The 9,500-nt window shown below is 33.3% G+C and overlaps 1 protein-coding gene across 2 annotated transcripts in view; it reads right to left on the reverse strand.

The window, feature by feature from the left end:
* The window catches only part of LOC148619808 (Ig-like and fibronectin type-III domain-containing protein 2), a 77,332-nt gene extending 71,156 nt beyond the window's left edge, over positions 1–6,176 (reverse strand). Inside the window, exon 1 of one of the 2 annotated variants that reach the window (XM_088580101.1) lies at positions 6,085–6,176. The gene's annotated coding sequence lies outside the window, so the exon portion shown is untranslated. Of the gene's footprint in view, position 1; positions 23–6,084 lie in introns of those variants that run through there. The other variant, XM_088580104.1, reaches the window with a different exon arrangement.
* Between the last annotated feature and the right edge of the window lie 3,324 nt (positions 6,177–9,500).

Below are 9,500 nucleotides of genomic sequence, written 5' to 3' on the forward strand. Positions count from 1 at the left end.
CATTTCAATGACAGGAGCAAACTGGGTAGAATTTAAATCTTATAAAACAAGTCACATGTGGAGGTATTTAACCCATGAAAAAGAATCTTTAAGAGCCTTAATATGACCATGTGAAGTGTGACAATAGTTTATATTTAGAGGCTGTAAATCTCTCCCCAAAATAATATGACATGAAAAGCTATTCTTAGTTCAAGACTTTGAAATATCATGGTTTAAAGTTCATGCATATAGTTAATTTTATTCAGATAGTAAAAGTACTTGGATAGTTGCTTAGAAATGATATCAAAATTCTAGATACATGTACAACAAATATACTTTCCAGTAAATTCCAGTGGCAAATACAATAATACTAATGATATAGTTAGGACCAAACTCATGTGGTAGCTTGTCCATGTAGAAATAAAAGACGATCAGGGGCGAATCCATGATTGCAGGTTAGGTAGGAGAAAATAAGATTTTTGGAAGTATAATTTGTGAAATATTAAGATTTCAAGTAAAATATTTTCCCATTTTTAAAAGTGGCATATGGTGAATCCACTGTAAATCTGTGCCTGGAGAGTAACATTTCAGTTGTTTTTGTGAAAGGCATGAGATGGAAACACAGGCTTACTGGTGAGCATGGTTTTTCTGGCATTTCATTTTTATTTGAAATTTAAAAGGTTCAACCAATGTTTTTTCTATATTATTTTAGCATCACTGTGTCAAATAAAACCTTTTACTTACAAACATTACAAAAGTTAACAAGTACTATCTTTAAAAAAAAAGATAGCCGACACATTAAAATTTTGTTCTTTTTTACTTCTAAGTTTCTACATTCTTTCAAGAAAATAACACATGGCATGCAATTTTTAAGGTTCTGATAAAGTTTTTTCTCTGACCCAATTCCAAATTTTTGATACAGATTTTGCGAACGCCACTAAGGTATCAGTATTTGGCCAATCAGGAAAAAGAAGGAGACTTGTGTCCTTAATGTCAAAGGGTAAAAAGTGAAGCTATACAGACTGTGTCGGAAAAATACTATTTCTCTGGGGAGTAAAAGGTCAAATTTTGCACAATACAAAAATGTAGTACAATGTCATGTTAATTTTGTTAATTTCTTGTGAAGTTCAAGTGAATTTCACATGATCAATATTTGCCTGAGTACAGTGTATGGCTGAATTAAATCAGGGAAACCAAGATTCTATCGGAAATAAAAAAAATTGTAATCCACAAACGAAGATTTTGCGTACAACATGTACATTGTGATCCGTCAGTTCTTTTAAGGCATTCATATTGCAAGTGTTGTATAATTTTTTACATGTACCAGTTAAGGTATATTATTTTGCTGTCTACATTCTTTTATCGCTTGAATATAGCTGAAATATTGCTGCTCGGGCGTTAAAACCCAACAATCGATCAAACTACATTCTTTTACGTGGATCATCTCCATCCCGTTTTCACGCTTTGGCTATGACTTTGGACTCTAATGTCTCCAAGATGTTGTTTTAACACTTCATTATTTTCCATCAATATTACTGAAGAAGGTGGTCAGGTGAACAATTATCATTTATTTAAAAGCCTTAACAAAATTTGTCAAACTGGTCTCACATTTTCACTTTGCTGCAGATCCTTATTTTTTTCATAATAAAAATAAGATCTGCTTTCAAACTGAAAATATACATGATCATCAAATAATCATACTGATTCACTCATTTACAATAGAACAAAATTCTCTGCATGATAAAACATAATACAAACCTAGTTAGAAACCTGAACAGTTGGGAGCAAGTATGAAATGGACACTTCAAAATACACATTCAAGCTTGAGTTTGATACAGCCCTGAATTTGGACTGTTTAAATAGAGGAAGTAAAACAGGGTTGTGACCAATGTGAAAATGTGACCCAAAATCAAGAATCTCAATACACTTGTGTACATGAATTTGGATTTTCCAACTATGAAAAAATGTAAACCAAGAATTCAATATTTGTTATAATCAAACAAGTTCAATCTGGACCCTTTGGACCATGATGTAGACCCTTTTGTGAATGGGACTAAAAATTAAAAATCATATGCACATAATGTAGCACTTTTCAACAAACATGATATATCAAAAGTTAGCTTTATCTGGAAGAATATTTCTATATGTTCTGGCTTTCATTCTCCACGAATACTTTTTTCAAAAAAGGGAATTTTGTGAAAATAGTAAAATACAATGTAGCAAAAATTTTACAACCATGACTGCAAACAATGTGCTTCCCACCTATGCAAGATTTTTTTATACCCCAATACAATTTTAACTAGCATCAGCAAACTGGGAAATTGTTATTTCTATTCCATGTTTAATGTGACTCATAAGGAAGCAAAATACATGTACATGTACAGGAAGCAACACTTAATTCTTTCAGAGCTACAGGAACTGAATAATGATTGTCAGATCATTAAGGTACGAATGTACATGTATATATACAGTGTTTCCAATGGCATGTGCCATTTGCACATTTGGGATAAAATCAATTACATGTATGTGTATTTAGATAATAGAAAATGGCTATAATACTGATGATTTATGTTGCATTTGAATGCACTCTTTTTCACTTCGAAAAGACACATATTGGCTGTTTCAAAACATACAAGTAATATCTGATGACAAAATATATATTTTGGACAAATTACCAGTCATTGTTTCTGAAAAGATAATTTCATTAGTTGTTGGTATTTAAATTACTGCACATACAAATGTATACACCAGAACTGTTTCAGGAGAACAATAATTGTTAAACTAAAAGAGAAAGATTTCTGGTCTCAGTGATTTTCCAACCCTTATTTGAGGCCCAAATTTCAGCCCAATTCCCAACTTTCCAAAAATTTAGCAGTGAAATGCATGATTGCAACTCAAAATTAGAACATGGAGTACATGATATACATGTGAATGAAGGAGGTAGATCTAGGGCAAGGGACACAACTCTTACAAATCTTTGGAACGTTTGTAGGTGTAATACCACTATTTCGGAAACCAGTCGCCTGCACATCCAAGAAAGTAGTTCGTAATGACACAAAGTAGTCCCAATATTGCACCCTATCATTCTACTTGTTTAGTAGAGGTATACACACTTGGCGTCATCTGAAAGCTAAATGAATAAGCAATACTCTAAAAACTTCATTTTCTTTATTCAGTGTAGGGTAGAACAATTCTGAACAAAAACTCTGGGCCCCTTGATATGGCTAAATTTCAAAATGAAAGTAGTGATTTCTGCACCTGTCTACTTTAACTTTACCATTCTTTCTTAGAAGGCACATGAGGTATGTTGATATTTTTATGAGAATTAAGGTAAAGGGTGACCATCATAATGATACCCTCTAGCACCATCTGTACTGATGTAAAAAAATTTAGAGCCTTATAAAAAGCTGAATTTAACACAGAAAGTAATAGCGACCAGAAATAGTGATATTACACCTGTAATTCAGCATTTTACACCAACCTTATGTAAGCATCAAAGTAACTTGGATTGATTTCATTCTGTTTCAAATGAAAGCTTGAAAGGCTTTGGTGAAATTGAATATGATATAAACATATCACTGATTTCAAGAGTTCTGTCCCTCACCCTAGGTCTACCTCCTTAAGTAAGATATGCAAAATCTTCACACCACTCTACTGCACTATATTTGTAATCTAGAGGTCACTTCATGAACTTCAATACAACAGAAACTGTAATGGTCTTCATCAAGGATTTAAATTAGGAATTATTACATGTACAGCACAATTATCATTACACTTCAATGTTTATTTTGATTATCAATTTCATTATTTCAAGAAGTCGCAATCTCATACGCTTTAGACCAACTGTATCAGTCTGTGAAACAGCATGAAAATCAGTGTGATTTTGTAATACATGTATTTTAATAATAATTTTGATTTTTTTGTCAAGATTGCAGCTCAAAAAACTTATACACTGAATGTTTACTTCATATACTCCCAGTAGCATAGGTCTGTAGAATTTACATATATTTCTATACTATATTTTGGTGTGTATTATGCACATATTTGTACATGGAAATCATTTCCAGAGCATCGGGGTGTGCACATACCTGTTAACCTAGTCAAACCTAATTGTGGGAGATCTCCTGCAATCTATCATAAAATTGCGGGAGATATTGCATGACAACATTATCAACATATTTTGTTATGTTATAAATTAAATAAAAGAGAGGATTTTAAATATTTTTTTTTTCAAAACCATAAATACATGATATATACATGTACAAAAGAATCAAAATAATGAATTATACATGTATTCACAGAAGTGGTGCTTGGTAAGGCATAAAATAGATTTTGCCCTGTTCTAATGTTCATCACTGGCATGTCAATGAATCTGGTTCTGATGGACCTGTTTCCATCTTTAAAAATGTGAACAAGAGTAGGAAAAAGAGTAGTGGCATCCCTACCATTGCTTTCATCACATTTAATACTGAATGGTTTCTATTTACAGTTTTCAATCACTTTATGTTTGTAGCCTCAAGACTTGGTATGATAATCTGCTTTAAGATTTGAGTGCATTTAGTCCTTTTACATTAAAATTTCTCTGCAATTTTATTGTCAAGAAATGTTTTTTTCACAGTCAGTAAAATTATTAGCCAAATGGAACGGCAAGTTGTGTTCGGCCACAAAGTTCATAAAATCTTGACATAACTATCCATTCGAAATTGTAAATCATGCTACTTGTTGCTATGAAAGAACATACATGTGATCAGATAGACTCGTATGGCAATCAGCTATTCCAGGCGTTTTGACAATAAAGCACTTTCACGACCCACGCAGTTGTTAACATAAACAAAAATGGCAGACAAAAATTGACAAAAATTTGATAAATTCAATTACAGGGGGTTTTCATGGGAGGAATTCGTAATACTGGGAAATCGATGCCTCCCGCACGAAAGACTTTATTTTTTGTGGGTCAATAAGTAAAATTACGGGACAAAGGTTGTAAAATATTTCTTTCTTACTAAATATGAAACATGGTAAGAGATTAAATTGATACTAAAAACCAAAAAGTAACAAAGTCTGTTTTGTCAAACCCGCCTTATCAAATGCTTTTGAAGCTGAAAATGATTATTTTGAAATTTACTTAATTGCTTCTTACAATTTTCTTCCTTAAAAGTGTGTTTTATAATGATAAATTGTCAAATTTGAAACTATAAGTATAAATGACTGATTTTCCCAACTTTTGTTTTTGTTTTAATAGCCATTTCACACATCCTGTGTCAATTTTATCAAGCTTCGAAATTAAAGTTATCCATTTAACGTTATGTAGCTACTGATCTTTACATGTTGTTTTAGTATGAATATAAGTTTCTTTCTTTCACATTTTCATATGAAATACTGCATCAAGGTAAATAAATTGACTGATCTAGTGTGCAAAATACCGATCTTTTGTCTTACAAAATTTTACTGCAATCTAAGTTTAAATTTTTTTTTTCACATGTGTATTATACACATCAAAATACAGTATTTTTTTATTCAACATCACAGATGATCTAAAATATCAATCCTCCCTTCACAAAATTTGACATTTACTAGAAATTAACAATAACAAATAAGAAATTGTATGCACGTAATAATTAGTACAATCAATTGGTTATAATGCATAATCAAAGTACTACATGTACATGTGTGATTACTTGGGCCAAGAACACTTAGAGATTAAACTGGTGCACAGAAGAAGTTCTGAACACATGTTAAATCTTAGCGTTATAAGGCATTTGAGATTAAATTTTGGTCATTCATACTTTCTTATAAAGGATCATATAAATATAATATGACTGATGCTAAATTGGTGTTTGTTAGCTCCTGCTGATAAGAATCCCTTCACTGGCTTTAATATGAATAAATAATATTGAACAAAGAAATCTTTTAACACGACATGTACATGTATGTACATTGTGCACATCAACATATATGATACACACAAGTATTAGTAAACTTTAAAAAAAATCCTTGGTACATTTAGAAGTACATGATATTCGCTTAATTAATAAGCAATGAATATTCGATAAACTTTTACATATTAGTATTTTTTAAATCCCAACAAAACCAAGCAATACATACCTGTCAAATGTAGCTTTTTATGCAATCAATTTTCGCGCACCTGCAAAAAAATAATGGATGACAATAAATGAAGGGAGATAATTTGATAATGCTTGGAACAAATGTCCGCGAAACTATGACAAAATCCGGAATTAATGGTCAGGACTGAATACAGTACAATCTCCTCTTGTTACGTGCTACACGTACTATATGAATTTACTCCCAGCTTTTGTGCGATTGTGAAAAAGAAAAAAAATGGATGATGAAAGAAAATTAAGCTCTCTTATTTGGAACTATAACATTAATTGTAATATATAAAGTCCCTGTTGGAACATAGACCTGAAATTATAGGTATTCTCCCATGAAGTCAGGGTTTTCAGTCAGAGATGGACTCGCAGCCCTGACTTGGGAGGATGACTAAGAAAGATTAGTACAATGCAGGGTGCAATGGTATACCTTGAAAAGAGGCCGGCCCGGGAGAGGAGGGGTAGAATTATTGACCTGGTTTTAAATTTTATTACATCGAGGTTTTTAAAAGTATCATGTTTCCCCCACCACTTTCTATACCGTACAGTACCGATTCGTGTAATAATCTTGCCACTCTACACGTTGACGTACTCCCAAATAGTTAGAGTGGAGAAAAGCTATCGAACCCACGTGGGGTCTGGGAGTAGGCTAGAGCATCAACACAGCAGCCATTCGCTAGTAGGAAATACTCGGAGTTCTTCGGTCAGATATCCCAAAGGCTGGGCACAGCTACCTTCCACTACTAACTGGCATTACTAACAGAATCCCCGTAAGGGGCGGTCGTGCGAGATCCGTAAGGATAGTCAAGACCGTAAAAACCCTCAATCATCATCAAGAATCTTGCAGGAAGGTACTATTTTGATACATAACAACATTAATACAGAAACCCAGCCCTGAAAACAGAATATTCCTGTTCGCTTTAAATTCAAATTCATTTTTAATTCTTCCAAGCAGGGTCTCTCAGGGGGCATATATATTCAGTATTGATATCAATCAGATGACATAAGATAACATTACACAATAATACAATATAGAGACATAACATACGGTATTTATGTAGCCCAATACATGTATCTTACGTTTGTAGTCTAGGCGAGATGAGATGGCTTATACAATTCAGAAAACTAGGTGTTTTAAGTTGAGAGAACGATGTTGGAGTTTTTCCAACATTAATTTTATCCAGTGACAAGAGGCAGATTTCTAGCTGTCTTAGATAGTCATAATTGTTTTCTTTTTTTCTTTCTTCTTTAATCAAAGGAACTTTGTGAGAGTATTATCGGTCCACAATGGACACCATGTGGCGGTGCTCAAGGATAAACATGATTCGTTAGAATCGTTGCATTCCCTCTCGTGTACTATGTCGACCTAAAATACTCATTAGCTCATAATACAAAGCAAAAATATTGAAATAGGAACAGTGAACATACGTACATTGTAGTTAAAGGTTTGTAACATTGAGTATAATGCAGATAAAGGACATGACGTTCTTGAAAGCGCAGGTTCAAATGGGACGGACCCGGCGAACGCCCTCAACTAAATTAAAAAAATCATGAAATATTTATTTTTCATGAATTCTGCCACCACTTTTTTCAGTGCATGAAACAACAATTAATACTTTTGGCCAGTGGCGGATCCGAGGAAAACTTGGGCAAAATGAGCAAATAATAGCCTTGAGCCCCTTTTCAAAATTTCTGAATCCAACATCAAATGGTGGTCTTATATATATATATTTGTACAAATTTTAGATTAAAATGTTGTTGAAACTTTTTTGAGTGTAGTGAATTATTTTCCCGGTTGTTTACGTGAATTAAATTTCACTAAATAATGTGTGAGGATCGAGTTTCCTGTATCATGAGTGCGGAAATTATTTTTAATAAAATGCTTTGCTGAAGTTATTAACATGAAACACAAATAGGAAAAGTATTTCCAAGTTATGCATACACATTATGTGAATATATGCAACATTTGAAAAAAAAAGGCAATGCAAAACAAATGAAATAATCATAATATTCCAAGTCATGCTGGAGCACAAGACTCTCTGGTGGTCATGCACTGAGGGAACCCAAACGTATTTACAGAAAAAAAAGCATTTGTAAACAACAAACAGTTAATTAAGAAATACGCATACTAAATGCATTTTTAAATTTTTTTCATATATACACTTCATACCAGATATTCTACACGTAGTTAGATACTTCGAGTAAAAGAGTAATCAAGGGAACAATTTTAAGTTTGAGCGGAAATCAAAAGAATCTATGAGGATGAAAACTAGACAGGAGGAAATAGACGAGAGACACACACATACACACACAGATACACACACACACACACACACACACAACAGAGAACATGAAATAACCAAAATAACAGAAACAAAGAAACCAAATAAAATGAAAAAATCAGAATCCTAAAACAAACAAGGAGCATGGACCTAATGAACCGCGTAGTGTTTGCGTCCACTGCCTTTGAAGAAACACCCGCCGAGTTGCTCATAAAATGCTTAGGGTATATGACAATGAAAAGGAAAATTATTATACTGTGAACAAATCGGATCTCATGGTGCAGATAGATACACCATAACGACTCACGAGTGCATGATGACGACCGTAAAACTTTTAATATTGTAGCAGCATAACCAAAATAAAGCCTATATAACTATAAGAAGTCAAGAGCGGAGCGAAAAGTCCGCTTAGTTTTGGCAAACTCTGGCATAACGTATGAGTTGTGATATGAAAAGTCCATGTACGCAGGTGCTGAAGGATGTTGCCACAGATGAATGGAAATTTGACAATACGGAATGAGAAGTTTCCATTCATCGCAGACTTTTTATATCGCGCTAGACTTCTTACAATTAGGCCTCTGAAACAGGGTTATGTTGCTACAAGATTGAAGTCATCACTGCAGAAGTTTTATGGTTGTCATCACGAACTCGTGGATCCATCTGCGTCATGAAAACTAATTTGTTCAACGTGACAGTTTTCCTTTCCTCTTTCGTCTACCCTGGACTTGACTTTTTTATGAGCAACTCGGTGGGTGTTTCTAGAAAAGCAGAGGACGCTTATCCTACCGGTGCACCTGGTCCATGCTCCCAGTTTTTAATGGAGTCCGGTTTGTTCATTTACTTTTGTCTTAATGTCTTAACATCTTAAGCAAAACAGACATGCAGATTAAAAAATAATCAAACCTATACTGATTTATGATGCAAATTGGTGTATTAAAATACGATACGAGAAATCGGAAAAAATACAATTTAAAAAGAGCAAAAGAATACACACACACACACATACACACACAAGAAAATCGACACACTGGCTTTACTTTGATAACCGTTTGATGTGACTGACATACAATATTTTCCCTTTTAAAAATATCTGGAATTTACATTTCAGTTGGAAATTCATTCATTCATA

This window comes from Perna viridis, chromosome 4 (assembly GCF_037379345.1).
Source record: "Perna viridis isolate PV_CMFRI_1.1 ecotype Kerala chromosome 4, ASM3737934v1, whole genome shotgun sequence".
Classification (NCBI taxonomy): domain Eukaryota; kingdom Metazoa; phylum Mollusca; class Bivalvia; order Mytilida; family Mytilidae; genus Perna; species Perna viridis.